This window comes from Mobula birostris, chromosome 2 (assembly GCF_030028105.1).
Source record: "Mobula birostris isolate sMobBir1 chromosome 2, sMobBir1.hap1, whole genome shotgun sequence".
Classification (NCBI taxonomy): domain Eukaryota; kingdom Metazoa; phylum Chordata; class Chondrichthyes; order Myliobatiformes; family Myliobatidae; genus Mobula; species Mobula birostris.
In genome coordinates this window covers 132753289-132769855 of record NC_092371.1, presented here as the reverse complement: position 1 = coordinate 132769855, position 16567 = coordinate 132753289, and the positions used below count along the sequence as shown (strand labels likewise).

The 16567-nt window shown below is 45.7% G+C and overlaps 1 protein-coding gene across 2 annotated transcripts in view; it reads right to left on the bottom strand.

Moving 5' to 3' along the window:
- The window catches only part of LOC140191293 (serum response factor-like), a 65744-nt gene that overhangs the window by 14323 nt on the left and 34854 nt on the right, over positions 1-16567 (bottom strand). The gene's annotated exons all lie outside the window — the stretch shown is intronic.

Below are 16567 nucleotides of genomic sequence, written 5' to 3'. Positions count from 1 at the left end.
ACAACATGGTGATACCCCAGAACGAAGCCCAGTCCAGAGTCGCAAACACCTGCTCACTCCTGTACCTGCATCCTTCAGCACTGTGCCCATAACACCCATGGGTGCTCAAAGTTGTGCACCAATATCCTCAAGATCTGCTCACACAGTAGTCATGGGTACCATGGGTAGCCCTGTAACCATGTGATACAGGTGCATGCACACCCTGTAACCATGTGACACAGGTGCACACACACACACACCCTGTAACCATGTGATACAGGTACACACACACTCCCTGTAACCATGTGACACAGGTGCACACACACTCCCTGTAACCATGTGACACAGGTGCACACACACCCTGTAACCATGTGATACAGGTACACACACACCCCATGTAACCATGTGACACAGGTGCACACACACTCCCTGTAACCATGTGATACAGGTACACACACACCCTGTAACCATGTGACACAGGTGCACACACACACCTCATGTAACCATGTGATACAGGTACACACACACACCCTGTAACCATGTGACACAGGTTCACACACACCCCATGTAACCATGTGATACAGGTGCACACACACCCCCTGTAACCATGTGATACAGGTGTACACACACCCCCTGCAACCATGTGACACAGGTACACACACACACACACACACACCCTGTAACCATGTGATGCAGGTACACACACACCCTATAACCATGTGATACAGGTGCACACACACCCCCTGTAACCATGTGACACAGGTACACACACCCCACTGTAACCATGTGATACAGGTGCACACACACCCCCTGTAACCATGTGATACAGGTACACACACACACACACCCTGTAACCATGTGATGCAGGTACACACACACCCTATAACCATGTGATACAGGTGCACACACACCCCCTGTAACCATGTGACACAGGTGCACACACCCCCTGTAACCATGTGACACAGGTACACACACACCCCCTGTAACCATGTGACACAGGAGCACGCACACCCTGTAACCATGTGACACAGGAGCACGCACACCCTGTAACCATGTGACACAGGTGCACACACCCCCTGTAACCATACGATACAGGTGTACACACACACACACACACACACACCCTGTAACCATGTGACACAGGTACACATACCCTCTGTAACCATGTGACACAGGTACACACACACACACCCCCTGTAACCATGTGACACAGGTACACACACACACACACACACACCCCCTGTAACCATGCAACACAGGTGCACACATACCCTGTAACCATGCAACACAGGTGCACACACACCCTGTAACCATGCAACACAGGTACACACACCACCCTGTAACCATGTGATACAGGTACATACACACCCTGTAACCATATGACACAGGTACACACACACCCCCTGTAACCATATGACAGAGGTGCACCCCCCCCGTAATCATGTGATACAGGTTCACACACACACCCTGTAACCATGTGACACAGGTACACACACACACACACACACACCCTGTAACCATGTGACACAGGTACACACACCCCACTCAAACCATGTAATACAGGTACACACACACCCTGTAACCATGTGATACAGGTACACACACACTCCGTAACCATGTGATGCAGGTACACACACCCCCTGTAACCATGTGACACAGGTACACACACCCCACTGTAACTATGTGATATAGGTACACACACATCCTGTAACCATGTGATACAGGTACACACACACCCCCTGTAACCATGTGACACAGGTACACACACCCCACTGTAACTATGTGATATAGGTACACACACATCCTGTAACCATGTGATACAGGTACACACCCGCGCCCCCCCCCCCGTAACCATGCGACAGAGGTTCACACACCCCTTTGCCCCAATATTGGAAGAATGTCTCCGTCATCAGCACTACCCAGCAGCCCATCTCCGTACCACCAGGAGCAGAGGAAGATTTATCCTCCCACCCATTTACAAAGTATCATTTAACAGTGCAGTTTAATCAAACACAGAGACAGTAATTTTTTTATATGTTTGCATCTCAACACCAAATGAACCATGGTTTTGAATTGACTGCTCAGCGCTGCAGTCAGGTGACGTATGTGAAAGTTCTCACTAAACCATTGACAAATCAACTCAGAATCACAACACCGTACTTGAAACAGGAAAATGCTGGAAACACTCTGCAGATGAGAACACATTGTCAATTTCTCTTTCCAGACGCTAGCTGGCCAGTTGTGGGGTGACAGCAGCCCCTGCTTTTATTTCTGGTTCCCAGCATCCACACATTGTTTTTCCTTGAATTGCACGGCCCACAGACCACCAGGCCCACGCACGTACAGTCCGTAGGCACGGACAGATTTATTTGCTTTTTAAAATTATAATTTTATGCTCAAAAGGATGGTTTTAGGGACACAGAGGGGAGTTAGGGGTCAGTTTAACATTTAGGGACAGGGATAGAGGTCAGGCCAGAGTCCAAGTCTCTACCCCGCAGTTGAAGACCAGCAACACCAACATGGGACATCCATGGTGGGAGGTCGGAGGTCGGAGGTCAGAGGTCAGACCAGCAGAGAGAGAACGTTGAAGGAATATGTATGTATGTGACAGCCCAGGACCAAGGCAGACTCTGCTCTTTGCACACATAACATTCCATGTTATTTTTCCAGCAGCGGAGTGGTTTTATGATTTCTGCATCTGGAAAGGTCCAGATGTAGGAGGCTGGGCTTTTCTACCTGTGGAGAAATCTCTCTTGTGAACGGGACAAGTGGCTCAATAATGTAGATTCAAATACATGCACACACGTACACGCACACCAGTGGCCACGAGGTGTCTCAGACTACAGTAACATTTCCAAGGACACACTGGTTGATGGCCTTGCCTCTGGAATAATAATGGGTGGAGATCGCGTAACTGAGGGGCAGGTCAAGGTCAAAGGCCTCCTTTGGCCACTGTTCCTCCTGGGTCAGATTATCCTGGCGTTGACAGTTGGAGCAGCAGTCCTTCAGCACAGTGAGTGGCCAGTCTGGTCCTGACGGGACCACAGTGCCCTGGAAAAGCGAGTGATCAGTGGGTTGGTCAGTGCTGTGTCCAGGGTAGACAGGGGCATTAGGGCAGTGCTGAGTGACCCTGCCCAGCAAACCGAAACAGTGATTGGTTCTGACATTCCAGCCCAATGCCAATCTTCCCCCGGACATCAGGATCCTGGGCAGCTGTGGGCTGGTACTCCAGAGCACTTTTGGTGGTGGTGGGGGGGCAGGGGTGCAATGAGAAAAATCACTGGTTCAATACGAAAGCAGACAGAGGAATTAATGTTTCCCGTGGGAAACTCCAGCACAACAGATCCAGACCTGTCAGCATCATCATCAGGAAGTAAGTACTGAGAAAGGAGAGAATCTGGAACCTTCCACACCCCCCCCCCCCACTGAGAGAGGGTGTCAGGTTATATTGAACCCTGAAGGTGTATGGAGTGGGGTACCAACACCCAGGGCCAGTCACCAAGTGCGCTGCACTGCACAGGGACAAGGTTGCAGACGATGCCTGCTCCACACCAGAGGGACAGGGTAGGAGCTGACATTTGGATCGAAAACCCTGATTACAGAGTTAATCATTCCCCTAAAAGAGAAATGGAAACCTACATCTGTCTGGCACTTTTCTCAGCTTCAAAACACCGCTAGGCAACGGATGGGATTCCTCATCACGGAGTAATCTGGTGTGGGACAGGACCTGACTGCACGGTGGGTGCCAACACAGTCGGTCGACTCAAATCACTGCCCCCCCAGACAGCAAGGAGACCCACGAACCACAGTGTTCCCCTCAGACATTCACCCTGGTGCAGGTACAAACCACCCTGCAAGATCTCATGCACCCTGGCTGGTCGAGTGAGATGTTGGGCCAGGCCAGGGGAAAGATTATCTGGACTGCCTTCTCCTTCTGTGACAGCAATATAAACCAAGGTCGCCCAGCCCTTGACTCTGCTCTAGCATTCAGTAAGATTACAGCTGATCCAACCTTGGTCTCAGCATCATTTTCTTACTTCCTCCCTCAAGTCACCTGTCGTTCAAATATCAACCAGTCCACCGTGCATTATATTCACAGACTTCCCGGGAACAGCATTCCAAGTACAGTAGGGTGCAGCTGTTAGACCATCAGTTAATCAGGGCAGCCACTTATTTGGGACAACTTTTAAAGAACAAAAGCTAATTAAGAAAATAGCCAAGATTCCCTTAGCTTATTTGGGACACTCAGCTGCTTAATTGGGACAGCAGACTGCTGCCAAACAGTTTCCAACTAGCATCAGTTGCGTGCACTTGTGCAAATTGGACACTTCATCGTGATTAGAGCAAACACATTTTAAAAGCGTCACTTGCATGTGCTCGTTTGGGCCTACGGACACTGATTGAAAAACCAGTGATTTTTAATCATTTAGTTTTTTATTTTGACTTAAAAAAATATCAGAACCCTTGCCAAAATGCCACAAAAAGTTTTGACACTGGCTGAAGGCAGTCCATTCTCTGCACTAGGTGTCTGCTGATTTTGTCCATTTACAGTCAATCAAAACATCACACCAGTGTTCACTGGATGAGTTTCTCTGTCAATAACAACTAGGAACTAATTCAGTTTTTTTTTTAAAAACAGTAGCTCTGGTGGTGTTCTAATTTGTTCATTTTTTTTCTTCAGCAGTTTGATCGAGGCACAACTGAGCAGTGTTCTGTACTGGGTGTCGGCTGTGGGACGTCCAGGAGGCTCCCAGCCTGCCGGGTGGCCACATCTGCGTTGAGCTGCAGCTCCTTAGGGACCACGTTAGGGAACTAGAGAAGCAGCTCAATGCCCTTCATCCGATCAGGGAAAGTGAGGTGACAGATAGGAGCTATAGGCAAGTAATCACACCAGGGCTAACAGTACTCCTGTTTCAGTACTATGTAGGGGGGGGGGGGGAGAGAGAAGAAACAGCCTACCTGGGGGAAGCAACAGGGTGGTTGTGCTGGGAGATTTTAACTTCCCAAATATCGATTGGCATCTCCCTAGAGTGAGGGGTTTAGATGGGCTTGAGTTTGTTAGGTGTGTTCAGGAACATTTCCTGACACAATATGTAGATAAACCTACAAGGGCAGAAGCTGTACTCAATCTGGTATTGGGAAAAGAACCTGTAGGTGTAAGGTCTCTCAGCGGGAGAGCATTTTGGAGATAACAATCACAATTCTATCTCCTTTCCCATAGCATTGGAGAGGGTTGGGAACAGACAAGCTTCTCCTCTACTATAATGCCTGTCCACGGCCTCCTCTACTGTCAAGATGAAGCCACACTCAGGTTGGAAGAACAACACCCTGTATTCTGTCTGGGTAGCCTCCAACCTGATGGCATGAACATTGACTTCTCTAACTTCTGCTAATGCCCCACTTCCCCCTCATACCCCATCCGTTATTTATTTATATACACACATTCTTTCTCTCACTCTCCTTTTTCTCCCTCTGACTATACCCCTTGCCCATCCTCTAGGTCCCCCCCCCCTTGTCTTTCTCCCCAGGCCTCCTGTCCCATGATCCTCTCATATCCCCTTTGCCAATCACCTGTCCAGCTCTTGGCTCCATCCCTCCCCATCCTGTTTTCTCCTATCATTTTGGATCTCCCCCTCCCCCTACCACTTTCAAATCTCTTACTAACTCTTCCTTCAGTTAGTCCTGACGAAGGGTCTCGGCCTGAAACGTCGACTGTACCTCTTCCTAGAGATGCTGCCTGGCCTGCTGCGTTCACCAGCAACTTTGATGTGTGTTGCAGGAAAGCATTTAATTGGAGTAAGGGGAAATATGAAGCTATCAGGCAGGAACTTGGAAGCATAAATTGGGTACAAGTTCTCAGGGAAACGTCCGGCAGAAATATGGCAAATGTTTAGGGGATATTTGCGTGGTGTTCTGCATAGGTACGTTCCAATGAGACAGGGAAAGGATGTTGAAAATCTGGTCAAGAAGAAAAGCTTACGAAAGGTTCAAAAAAAAAAAAGCTAGGTAATGACGGAGACCTAGAAAATTATAAGGCTAGCAAGAGATCGAGAATCCTGGATGGTCTGTTGCTTCACTGATGCCAAGGTCCGTGATATCTCAGATCGAGTTCTCGGTATTCTCAAGAGGGAGGGTGAGCAGCCGGATGTCGTGGTCCATGTTGGGACCAATGACCTGAGTAGGAAGAGTGAGGAGGTCCTGAAAGGTGAGTTTAGGGAGTTAGGCGCCAAGTTAAAGGACAGGATCTCCAGGACAGCAATCTCAGGATTGCTACCACTGCCACATGCAGGCAGGTTTAGAAACAGTAAGATAGCGCAGATCAACACATGGCTGAAGACATGGTGCTGGAGGGAGGGCTTCAGATTTATAGATAATTGGGCAGTTTTCCAGGGAAGGTGGGACCTGTTCCGGTGGGACGGTTTACCTCTGAACTGGAGGGGGACAAATATTCTTGCAGGTAGGTTTGCTAGAGAGGCTTTGGTGGATTTAAACTAGATACAAGGGGGGAGGGGAACCAGAGTGTAAGAACAGATGTAGGGAAGAAGGAAAAAAAAGAAAATAGTAAAGTTGTTTGTACCGTTAGTGATAAACAGAGAGTAAGTGGAGGAAAATTTCTTAAATGCATTTATTTTAATGCTCGGAGCATTATAAGAAAGGTGGATGAGCTTAAAGCATGGATTGATACCTGGAAGTATGATGTGGTAGCTATTAGTGAAACATGGTTACAGGAGGGGTGTGATTGGCAACTAAATATTCCTGGATTTAATTGCTTCAGGTGTGATAGAATCAGAGGGACAAGAGGGGGAGGTGTTGCATTGCTTGTCAGAGAAAATATTACAGCGGTGCTCTGGCAGGATAGATTAGAGACCTAGTCTAGGGAGGCTATTTGGGTGGAATTGAGGAATGGGAAAGGAGAAGTAACTCTTATGGGGGTGTATTATAGAGCACCAAATGGGGAGCAAGAATTGGAGGAGCAAATTTGTAAGGAGATAGCAAATATCTGTAGTAAGCACGAAGTTGTGATTGTGGAAGATTATAATTTTCCACACATAGACTGGGAAGCCCATACTGTAAAAGGGCTGGATGGTTTGAAGTTTGTAAAATGTGTACAGGGTAGTTTTTTTAGCAGCAATACAGAGGTACCAACTAGAGAAGGGGCAGTGTTGGATCTCCTGTTAGGGAATGAGACAGGTCAGGTGACAGAGGTTTGTGTTGGGGAGCACTTCGGGTCCAGTGATCACAATGCTATTAATTTCAATATAATTATGGAGAAAGATAGATCTGGACCCAGGGTTGAGACTTTCGCTTGGAGAAGGGCTAACTTTGAGGAGATGCAAAAGGATTTAGGAGGAGTGGATTGGAACAATTTGTTTTATGGGAAGAATGTAATAGAGAAATGGAGGTCATTTAAAGGTGAAATTTTGAGAGTACAGAATCTATATGTTCCTGTTAGGTTGAAAGGAAAGGTTAAAGGTTTGAGAGAGCCATGGTTTTCAAGGAATATTGGAAACTTGGTTCGGAAAAAGAGAGACATCTACGATAAATATAGGCAGCATGGAGTAAATGAGGTGCTCGAGGAATATAAAGAATGTAAAAAGAATCTTAAGAAAGAAATTAGAAAAGCTAAAAGAAGATATGAGGTTGCTTTGGCAAGTAAGGTGAAAATAAATCCCACGGGTTTCTACCATTATATTAATAGCAAAAGGATAGTGAGGGATAAAATTGGTCCCTTACAGCAGGGGTCCCCAACCTTTTTTGCACTGTGGACTGGCAAACCTGGGGTGGGGGGGGGGGTGTAGGGTTGCCAACGGACAAGAGTAGCAGTCAAATACGTTGTATTTACCTCGAGACTACAATGACCATGAAGACTTGTGCGGGCACCTGTGTGCACATGTGTGACTTGCGCATGCGTGTACGTGCCGATTTTTTTCTACAAATCGTTTTTGGCGATTCTGTTCGGGGGGGTATTAATCACGACTGGAATATAGGTGATAAGTGGCTAATACACAATTTTGTTTCTAAAATGAGTTATCTGACAAATTTAATATTAAACACACAGCGCATATTTTCCTCACATGAATATAGCGATAAGTCAATTGTCAGGGGAGGACAGGGGAGCTTGAACTAAGTGTTGAACGAACTTCCAGTTGAAGTGGTAGAGGCAGGTTCGATATTATCACTTAAAGAAAAATTGGATAGGTATATGGACAGGAAAGGAATGGAGGGTTATGGGCTGAGTGCAGGTCGGTGGGACTAGGTGAGAGTAGCGTTCGGCACGGACTAGAAGGGCAGAGATGGCCTGTTTCCCTGCTGAAATTGTTACATGGTTATGTAAGTCACTTATCAGTCAACAGCATCATAACATTTTAAGTAACATTTGGATATTAAAACACAGAGCACATATTTTCCCCATATGAACATATAAAATCATTGCAACACACAAATATCACTGCATCAGTGGGAGCCCTGGGCTTGTTTCCCTGCAACGAGACGGTCCCATCGAGGGGTGATGGGAGACAGCGATACTCGAACGGGGTTCCTTATGTCCAGTCTATTCCGCAATTTAGTTTTTGTTGCATTCATTGCAGAAAACTCCACTTCGCAGAAGTAAGGTGGAAATGGAAGCAACGTTTTCAGTGCTTTCGTGGCTATCTCAGGATATTCAGCCTTGACTTTGATCCAGAATGCCGGCAGAGATGTTATGTCAAACATACTTTTCAGCCCGTCATCATTTGCAAACTCAAGGAGTTGATCTCCTTCCTGCGCTGAAATGGATGACACGCAGGTAATGAGCTCGCGTGCGTTCAAGCTCAACAGTGCGTGACAGGGAATGAGGAAAGGTGCAGCTGACTCCTATTGCCAAATCATATCACTTCCTCACGGCCCGGTAGCATTTGCTGTAAGGCCCGGTAGTTGGGGACCACTGCCTTAGAGAATCAGAGTGGATGGCTATGTGTGGAGCCAAAGGAGATGGGGGAAAATTCTGAACAATTTCTTTTCTTCGGTATTCACTGAGGAGAAAGATATTGAATTGTGTAAGATAAGGGAAACAGGTAGGGAAGTTATGGAAACTATGATGATTAAAGAAGAGTAAGTACTGGAGCTTTTAAGGAATATAAAAGTGGATAAGTCTCCGGGTCCTGACAGGATATTCCCTAGGACCTTGAGGGAAGTTAGTGTGGAAATAGCAGGGGCTCTGACAGAGATATTTCAAATGTCATTAGAAACGGGGATGGTGCCGGAGGATTGGTGAATTGCTCATGTTGTTCCATTGTTTAAAAAGGGTTCTAAGGGTAAACCTAGCAATTATCGGCCTGTGAGTTTGACATCAGTGGTGGGTAAATTGATGGAAAGTATTCTTAGAGATGGTATATATAATTATCTGGATAGACAGGGTCTGATTAGGAACAGTCAACATGGATTTGTGCGTGGAAGGTCCTGTTTGACAAATCTTAGTGAATTTTTTGAAGAGGTTACTAGGAAAGTTGACGAGGGTAAAGCGGTGGATGTTGTCTATATGGACTTCAGTAAGGCCTTTGACAAGGTCCCACACGGAAGGTTAGTTAGGAAGGTTCAATCATTAGGCATTAATATGGAAGTAGTAAAATGGATTCAGCAGTGGCTGGATGGGAGACACCAGAGAGTAGTGGTGGATAACTGTTTGTCAGGTTGGAGGCTGGTGACTAGTGGTGTGCCTCAGGGATCTGTACTGGGTCCAATGTTATTTGTCATATACATTAATGATCTGGATGATGGGGTGGTAAATTGGATTAGTAAGTATGCAGATAATACTAAGATAGGTGCAGTTGTGGATAATGAAGGTTTTCAAAGCTTGCAGAGAGAGTTAGGCCAGTTAGAAGAGTGGGCTGAAAGATGGCAGATGGAGTTTAATGCTGATAAATGTGAGGTGCTACAATTTGGTAGGACTAACCAAAATAGGACATACATGGTAAATGGTAGGGCATTGAAGAATGCAGTAGAACAGAGGGATCTAGGAATAATGGTGCATAGTTCCCTGAAGGTGGAATCTCATGTGGATAGGGTGGTGAAGAAAGCTTTTGGTATGCTGGCCTTTATAAATCAGACCATTGAGTATAGGAGTTGGGATGTAATGTTGAAATTGTACAAGGCATTGGTGAGGCCAAATTTGGAGTATTGTGTACAGTTTTGGTCATTGAATTATAGGAAAGATGTCAACAAAATAGAGAGAGTACAGAGAAGATTTACTAGAATGTTACCTGGGTTTCAGCACCTAAGTTACAGAGAAAGGTTGAACAAGTTGGGCCTTTATTCTTTAGAACATAGAAGGTTGAGGGGGGACTTGATAGAGGTATTTAAAATTATGAGGGGGATAGATAGAGTTGACATGGATAGGCTTTTTCCATTGAGAGTAGGGGAGATTCAAACAAGAGGACATGAGTTGAGAATTACAGGGCAAAAGTTTAGGGGTAACGTGAGGGGGAACTTCTTTACTCAGAGAGTGGTAGCTGTGTGGAATGAGCTTCCGGCAGAAGTGGTTGAGGCAGGTTCGATGGTGTCATTTAAATTTAAATTGGTCAGCTATATGGACAGGAAAGGAATGGAGGTTTATGGGTTGAGTGCTGGTCGGTGGGACTAGGTGAGAGTAAGAGTTCGGCACGGACTAGAAGGGCTGAGATGGCCTGTTTCTGTGCTGTAATTGTTATATGGTTATAGCAGGAAGGAGATTAAGAATGAAATTAGGAGAGCCAGAGGGGGCCATGATAAGGCCTTGGCAAGCAGGATTAAGGAAAACCCCCTAAGTACGTGAAGAACAAGAGAATAAAATGTGAGAGAATAGGACCAATCAAGTGTGACAGTGGAAAAGTGTGTATGAAACCGGAGGAAATAGCAGAGGTACTTAATGAATACTTTGCTTCAATATTCACTATGGAAAAGGATCTTGGCGATTGTAGGGATGACTTACAGAGGACTGAAAAGCTTGAGCATATAGACATTAAGAAAGAGGATGTGCTGGAGCTTTTGGAAAGCATCAAGTTGGATAAGTCGCTGGGACCGGAAAAGATATACCCCAGGTTACTGTGGGAAGCAAAGGAGGAGATTGCTGAAGCTCTGGCAATAATCTTTGCATCAACAACAGGATGGGAGAGGTGCCGGAGGATTGGAGGGTTGCAGATGTTGTTCCCTTATTCAAAAGTGGGAGGGGGAGAGGGAGATCCGAAATGATAGGAGAAGACAGGAGGGGGAAGGGATGGAGCCAAGAGCTGGACAGTTAATTGGCAAAGGGGATATGAGAGGATCATGGGACAGACGGGGCCCATGATCTTCTCATATCCCTTTTGCCAATCACCTGTCCAGCTCTTGGCTCCATCCCTCCCCCTCCCACTTTCAAATTTCTTACTAGCTCTTCTTTCAGTTAGTCCTGATGAAGGGTCTCGGCCCAAAACATCGACTGTACCTCTTCCTATAGATGCTGCCTGGCCTGCTGCGTTCACCAGCGGTTTTTGTGTGTGTTAAATGAAAAACCACACACGATAAACAAACCAATGTGCAAAAGAGACTGAAAATACAAAAAGAAAAAACTAATAAAAATAATAAATAAATAGGAATTAATTTCAAGAACACAGGCTGAAGAGTCATTAAAATGAGCCCATAAGTTGGGGAATCAGTTCAGTGTTGGGGTGAGTGAAGTTCTGTACACAGTCCATCACATCACTGCTGCTTTGCCTCGCTTTTATAGACCGTGTCCGTGTGTATTACTGTTAGAATAAAAGGCAAGGATAATGCGCTGAGGGAACCTTTATTTTTGAGATATTGAGGCCATAGTTAAAAAGGAGGTACATAGTAGGTACAGGCAGAAAAGAGCAAATGGGAATTTGAGGTCTATAAGAAATGCAAGAGAACACAAGAGAGAAATCAGGAGGGCTAAAAGAAGGTACAAGGTTGTTCTAGCAGACAAGGTGAAGGAGAATCCCAAGGGCTTCTACAGATTTATTGAGCGAGAAAGAATAGCAAGAGACAAAATTGGCCCTCTGAAAGCCCAGTGTTCATCAATGCATGGAGCCGAAAAAGATGGGGATTTGGAAAAATGGGCTTTAAAAAAAAAAACAGCAGATGGAATTTAATGCAGACAAGTGTGAGGTGTTGCATGTTGGGAGAACAAACGAGGGTAGGACTTGTTTGGTGAGAGGTAGGACAATGAGGATTGCAGAACAGAGGGATCTGGGAACACAGATCCATAATTCCTTTAAAGTGGTGTCACAGATAGATATGGTCATAAAGAAAACCTCTAGCATGTTAGCCTTCATAAATCAACCGGAACATTATGTTGAAGCTGTCTGGTCTCTGCAAAGAGTGATTAATCATTTCTACACCCTCTCTACCTTAATGTGTAATGATGAGAACCGTAGACAATATTCCAGGTCCAGTCTCACCAATGTTTTGTACAGCTGCAACATGACATCTCAACTCTTGCGCTCAGTGCCCCCAGTCATGAGGAAGATTGTCCAAGGATGCAGCAGAGTACAGATTAGGTGGGGAAATGGAAGGAGTTTAATCCACACAAATGTGAGGTGTTGCACCTGGGGAGATCAAACACAGGAAAGTTTACAGTAAATAGTCGGACTATTGGTAGCACTGATATGGTTCAAGTCCATAGTTTCCTGAAAGTGACAACTCCGGTGGATAGGGTGATACAGAAGGCATATCACAAACTGGTCTTCATTGGTCAGAGCTCTGAATTGGGAAGTCAAGTTGCAGAGAAATGAAACTTTGTTCAGGTGTCATTCGGAGTGTCGTGGGTCATTGTAATCACCACTAAAGGATGAGAAGTTGAAGAGGGTGTGAGGAAGTTCACCAGCACGTTGCTGGGATTGCAGTGTGTTAGCTCCAAGAGACTGGACAAACTTGAATTGTTTTCTCTGGAGCACTGGAGACTCAGGGGAGACCTCATGTAAAATCATGAGAGACAGAGACAGTCCTTTTCCTAGTGTGGGAACATCAAATACTAGAGGGCATAAGTTTAAAGTGAGAAGGAGAAAAGTTTAAAAATGATGTAGAAAGCAAGTTTTTAAATTATGAATGTTAGGTGCCTGGAATGGACTGCTAGGGGAGGTGATAAAATCAGATATACAATGTTTAAGAGGCATTTAGTCCGTAACCTTTGCAACCACTTGCTTTAATATGCCTTGAATTGCCGAGAGTCAGTGCTCTCATCGGTTTGCCCAGAGGTTTTCCTCTACTGATGGAGATTAGTTCACATTTCCTCCTCTCTCCCTATGTCCTCTCAATCATCCATCATGAATGATCAGAACTGTCTGTACTGGGCTAAACACCTAACAACAGAGGGATACAGACCATTTGCAGGGAGATGAGATTACTTTATATTAACATCACAGTCAGCACAGACATGAGGTCTGAAGGGCTTTTTCCTGTGCTATACTGTTCGAGCAAATGGCAACCCTTTCACGTGTGGAAACAACCTAGTGAACCCGCCTCCAATGCATCAACATTCTTCTTTAAATTGATGCAAGTCTACGGCATGCTGTGATGCTGCATTAAAACCCCCTCTTCTTTTAGAGCCCAACTCTACAGTAAAGGACATCATTCCCAACAGCCTTCCTAATTACTCACTGTACCTGCACAATCTTTTTGTTCCAGGCGTTAAGACTGCCAGATCTTTGTACCACAACATTGTCATCTCACACCCTTTAAACCATCACTTGCTTTTTCCATTCTTCCTTCCAGATAGCAAAAACGTTACATTTACCACATAACACTACAATTGCCAATTTCTTACCCATTCATTGAACCAATCTGAATCCTTCTGCATCCTTCTCAGGACTTGCTACCTTCTAGCACGAGCACCAGTCCACCTACACCCTTCATCCAAGTTAAGGCCCCTATCACTATGGCACCCACTAGCCAGACTGCCAGCCCAAAAATGTCCTATTGATCCCGATTCTTGCTTCTGATTGTTTTTCATGCCAATATTGCTCCTAGTCCCATGCACTTAAACCTTGAACATGGCACACCCATAGTGAATGACTTCAGGAAATACGAATATATCATACCCACTGGTTTTCCCCTTCACTGTTACATCCCCAAACTACAGAAAGATTCATGCAGGAACAGTCTAAATGGGTGACTGATGCTTTCTGTGGGCTAAAGATCCTGTTTTAATAGTGTAGAACTCTACTATTCCAACTGCAGGAAATTGTCAGAGTTTCCCTTCCCAAAAACCATGCTGACTATACCTTGGAGTTTGCACAATGCTCTTCGAGTAATAAATTCCTACAAATGTTAAGCCACCTGCCATGAGCTTTCTCATCGTCTCCCCCTCCTCTCTCATATGGTTGTCACATTTGCCACTTTCCAGACCCCTGGCTCTTCTCCAGACTCCAGGGAGATGATCACCAACATATCCACCATCTCTGCAGCCACTTCCTTTAACACACCAAGGCACGATCATCAGTCCAAAGTATGTGGACAGACTTGGAATGTTTTCTTTGTAGCATTGAGGGGGCTGAAGGACAACCAAATACAAAATTACAATTGGCATGAATAGGGTAAATAGTATTTTTCCCAGGGTAGAAATGTCAAATTAAGATGAGAAGGGAGAAGTCTAAAGGAGATATGAAGGGCAATTCTCTTTTTCATCACAGCAGAGGGGAAGAGCGAGCAGATTTCTAAAAAGCATGTGATTGGCTAAGTGTGTGGCACCTCAGCTAATAAAACAAAGGTAGGGTACGGCAGAGTGGCCATCGTGAGTGGCAAGGAGGCATGGGTTAGTAGCAGATAAAATGGCATCTACAGAGAGGAATAAAGTCAACATTTTGGGCTGGGAACCTTCATCAGGATTGGAGAGGAAGAGGGAAGAAGTCAGAATAAAAGAGTGGGGGCAGGAGAGGGGGAAAGGAATTAGTAGGTGATAAGATGAACCAGGTTGGGTGGGGGGGAGGTGGGTGGGTAGGGAAGGGGAGATGAAGTAGGAAGCTGGGTGGTGATAGGTGGAAGGGCTGAAGAAGAATGAACCTGATAGGAGAGGGCAGTGGACAATGGGAGAAAGGGAAGGAGGAGGGGCACGAGAGTGAGGTGATGGGCAAATGAGAAGAAAAGGGGCAAGAAAGGGAGGCAAAATAGGGAATGGAAAAAAAGGCAGGGGGAGAAGAGAAATTACTTGACGTTAGAGAAATTGATATTCAAGTCACCTGGTTAGAGGCTACCCAGATAGAACAAGGTGTTGCTCAACACGAGTAGCAGCTGAGTATGGACTGACATATCAGAATGGGAACGCAAAGTCAAATTGAAATGCATGGCCATCAGAAAATCCTGCCTTTCGTGACAGACAGAGCAAAGATGTAGAGGAAGCCACACAAGGGGTGCTGGATACAATAGATGACCCGGACAGACCTGCAGCTCTGTCTCCTCACCTGATTGGTCTGTTTGGAGCCCTCAATAGTAGTGAGAGGGTAGGTGTAGGACCTGACCCACTTGCAGGGCTAAGTGCCAAGAGGGAGGGGCATATAGGCAAAGGAGTCATGGAGAGCACGAACCCTGCAGAAAGCGGAGAGTGGAGAGGTGCGTAGTACGTGCTTCATTGTCGGATTCCATAGCAGATGGCAGAAGTTACAGAGAATGATGTGCTGGATATAGACGTTCATGGAATAGGTAAAGACAAGGGGAACCCCACCCCTGTAATGGTGGGGTAAGTGTGGGGTGAGGGCAGATGTGCAGGAAATGGAGATGTGGGTGAAAGCAGCATCAACCGTCATGGAAGGGAAACCCAGTTCTTCATAGGAAAGCATCTCGGATCTGCCCTCACCCCATTCTCCTGCCAGTAAGGCTTCCAGGCTTCCATATCCATCCTATGATGAGGGCACCAGAATTGAATACTGTACTCCAAGTATGGCCAAAGCAGGGTTTTATAAAACTGCAAAATTACCCCATGGGTCGTGAGTTCAACCCATGACTAATAAAGGCCAATGCACCATATGCCTTCGTAACCAGCCTATTAACTTGTACCACAACCCTGAGGGATCTATGGATGTGGAGCCCGAGAGCCCTCTGTTCCGCCACACTACCAAACATCCTGCTGTTCACCCTGTCCTGGGCGTACAAGTTCGACCTTCCAAACTGTATCACTTCAGTCTTCCAGATTGAACTCCATCTACCACTTCTCTGCCCACTCTGAATCCTATGAATGGCCCATTTTAATCTAAAACTAGCTCCGACACTGTCCACAACACCAAATGATACAAAGATAGGTGGAGGGGCAGGTAGTGTTGAGGAAGCAGGGAGTCTGCGGAAGGACTTAGACAGATTGGGAAAATGGGCAAAGTGGCAGATGGAGTATAGTGTATGGTCATGCACACTGGTAGAAGGACTAAAGGCGAAGACTGTTTTCCAAACAGGGAGTGGATTCGGCAATCAGAAGTGCAAAGGGACTTGAGAGTCCTAGTACAGGATTCTCTAAAGGTTACCTTGCAGGCTGAGTCGGTAGTAAGGAAGGCAAAAGCAATGTTAGCATTCATTTCAAGAGGACTAGAATACAAAAGTAAGAACATAATACTGAGGCTTTATAAGGCATTGATCAGACTATTTAGAGTGT